Source organism: Psammomys obesus, unplaced genomic scaffold, assembly GCF_907164565.1.
Source record: "Psammomys obesus unplaced genomic scaffold, mPsaObe1.curated_primary_1811, whole genome shotgun sequence".
Taxonomy (NCBI): domain Eukaryota; kingdom Metazoa; phylum Chordata; class Mammalia; order Rodentia; family Muridae; genus Psammomys; species Psammomys obesus.
The window spans coordinates 9,777,864-9,781,096 of NW_026596143.1; the positions used below are offsets into that span (position 1 = coordinate 9,777,864).

At 43.6% G+C, this 3,233-nt stretch overlaps 1 long non-coding RNA gene across 1 annotated transcript in view; it reads left to right on the plus strand.

Moving 5' to 3' along the window:
* Positions 1–2,967, plus strand: part of LOC129666363 (uncharacterized) — a 137,607-nt gene extending 134,640 nt beyond the window's left edge. Inside the window, exon 5 of the long non-coding RNA XR_008718564.1 lies at positions 1,388–2,967. This is a non-coding gene — a long non-coding RNA (uncharacterized LOC129666363). The remainder of the gene's footprint in view (positions 1–1,387) is intronic.
* Positions 2,968–3,233: the final 266 nt, after the last annotated feature.

The following is a 3,233-nucleotide window of genomic DNA, read 5'->3' on the forward strand; positions in this document are numbered from 1 at the left end:
CAATCCTTGTCTGCACTGGAAAGTCCCCAGCTCCATTGCGCTGGCACTAGCCCCTGGGAGCTGGCAAGTGAGATGAATTAGTAACCTGGAGCAAAATATTTGGTTTCATGAATTTTACTTTCTTTCTACTACTTGCTTAAAATTCTGTGGAACAATTAAATCTTAAAAGTGTCTTGTGGGTGCTCTGAGCTCCCTTTTCTTTCAAGTTTATTGATTGTATTAGATATTACTCACAAAACCCACACTTTTTTTTTCTTTGTAAACATTTAATAACAACATTTGGTTGAAACCCAGAAAGAGACAGTCTATAAAGCAACTGAGAACCCCAAACTACAGCATGGAAAACCTCAAACCCACGTATTAACAACCTTGAAGGTTTGCTTGAGTTGAGGGCATTGGCTGCACCCAGTGGAGAAAGAGATGATGGATGGCTTGGTGTGTCCTTTGTTGAGAAGCAGAGGCTGTCTTTGGAAGGCGTCAAGCCAGTAAGGCTTGAGGACCTTTATGAAGACAGCTGACCAACAGTGAGGCTCCTCTCTTTCTCTGCATAGCTGCTTTAGTAGGGTGTTTGTCACCTGGGGTAATCAAGTTAAGAAGAGAAAAACAATTGATCTTGGCTCACAGTTTTGGAGACCTCAGTCCATAATTGGCAGGTCCCGTTCCTTCAGTTCTGCTGAGACGAAGCTCTTCATGGCAGGAGTGTACTGCAGAGTAAGCTTCTTGTCTCCCCCTAATCAACAAGGAGAGAAAGAAGGTACCACATCCCCCTTCATGCCAATGCTCTCAGCAATCTCACTTCCTCTACCTAGACTCATCTGTTGAAAATTCCACTCCTTCCAATAGCTCTCTAGGCTGAGAACCACTTATTTTTTCGCATGGGCAGTTAGGGGAGACATGCAAGACCCAAACTATAACAACCAGTAAACACAGGCAGCACATTTTAAATTTAATTTGCAACTTCTTTCTTTCCTACTTTCCTTCCTTCCTTCCCCCTCTTTGTTTATTTCACTTTTCTTTCTATAAACATTCTTATTCATGAGTTATATATAGAGCTCTTTAAAAAAAATTAAATATGAGGTTTTATTATACAACCCAGGTTAGCCTCAAAACTCTGATCCTGCTGCCTTAGTCTCTCGAGTACTAGGATTTTAGGCATGGGCTACCCGGTGGACTTAATTTGCAACTTTCTGAACCATAAAGCCAAAAAGAGTGTGGTAATTGCAGAGATTTGATAAGCTAAGGGGTCGGGAAGGCAGGCAAACACCATAAGCCAGGATTGCCTTATGGGTGCCAGAGTAGAGGACCTGACTCATCCACAGTCAGAGAGGCTGATTAAGCCAGGACTACCGCTGCCTAAGCTGCTTTTTGTTATTTTTCTACAATGCAGGTTAAAAGGCATTTGAGAACAATGAACCATCAGCGCTGCCTCCTGTCTATCTGGGAAGACGGCTGCCTGCGTCCCACTCCATTTCAGCAATGAGGTGTCACAGGAGGCTTAAACACATAACCCCTGCAAAGATGGAAATGAGTGTTTCTCAGCGAAAGGGGAAGCGGAGGGGGTGAGGAGGTGGAGGAAAGAGCACCGCTATGCTGCGCGTTGATGGCCTTATATTTCCAAGCCCTGGGAAAGAAGAATTGGAGCTGCAGAACTCAATATAGAGCAGCGATCTGTGGTTGGGGGAATGCCGCACATCTGCCTTTTATAGGTTTGCAATGAAAAATGTTTTTAATTAAGGAGTGGAATTGGGGCTTTTAGTCTTGCTACATACTATGTACCTGTCAAACCTGCTGGATGGGAATTTAGCTGTGACCTCTCACCCCCCACCTACGTTAACCCGAGGACTGCTAGAACTCAGAAGAACTCTGAGCACCTGAGAAGGCCTCTGTGCCCTACTCAGAGTCCCTCCTGGCACGGGTCACTGCAACATGATTGTCTCCTTGTGGAAGCGAAAGGTGGGCAGTACCATTGTCAGTTACAAACTGACGCTGTAAGCCAGGGAGGCTTAGGGGCCAACGTAGCTATAATGACGATAAAAACACAGAAATGATTTTTGTTTTAAGTTAAGAAGCACACCGGTACCAGAAGTGGTAATGTTCTGTGCGCAGAACAAAACACCTAAGGAATGAATCCTCCTCATCCCCCAACCCTGCGACTCCCGCTCTTACGGTGACAGCCAAGCCTTAGGTGCCACTAACAAGGGCTGGGCTGGTCTTTCTGGGATTTCATAGGAAGGAGCAGTAGCTACATGCTTTCCAAAGCCTTAACATTCTCTGCATTTTTACACACCCTTTTCGCTGGCTTTATTCTTTCTGTCTCTCCCCTGTAACATCTCATCTCAATAGTTGAAGAACCAATGACAGCATAACACCTTCTAGATCCAAGGGTTGACCTTTACCCTTTAACAGGCTCTGAAAACTTTTTAGTGTGACCTCTCTGATACTTAAAGCAAAATCTTGAGTTAGTCTATCAAACACAAACCATTCTTTCTCTTCTCTCCCTTTCTTTTCGCCTTCCTCTCTTCCTTTCCCCTCCTATCCTTAAACAAGTACCTGACCGACACATAGGTAAAATAGCTCTACATCCAGTTCAAATGTCACCTCCATGCTGATGTATCCCCCCCTCACTAGGCAGAAACAACCGTTCTTGTGCGCACTGCATCAACACAGGGCCTGTGCTGTTGCATCTTCTCTTCCTTGTTGTTACATCATTACATCACGATTTAGGGGCATAATCCCTGCCTTCCTTGATCTGTCTGCAAGGCAGAAAAGCTCTGCTCTTCTTTGACTTCCAAGCACTTAGCACAATTCCCGGCCTGCTGAAGATGCCCCAGGATTGTTGTTAGAAGAAACTGAGTTCAAAGCAGAAAAAGGAAAAGAATCAGGAAAACCATGGTAGGTTTTGGAAGGCTTGATGGAGAAAAGTATGATCATGGACTAAAGTCCAATTCTTTTTTTTTTTTTTTTTTTTTCTTTAACACATATTCAGAATATTTAAGGAAGCATTTTAAAAAAAATTCGTGTGGTGCAACACAATTTTCTTTCTTTTTTTTGTATTTTTAAATTTATTCTTTTTTCATATATTACATCCCAACTGCAGTTCCCTCGTTCTCTTCCCCCGCCTCATTTTTCCCTCATCTCCCCCACTTCACCTCTCCTCAAAAAAGAGCAGGCTTTCTGGGGACATCAACCATATATGACATAACGATCTACAGTAAGACGAGGGCTATACCATG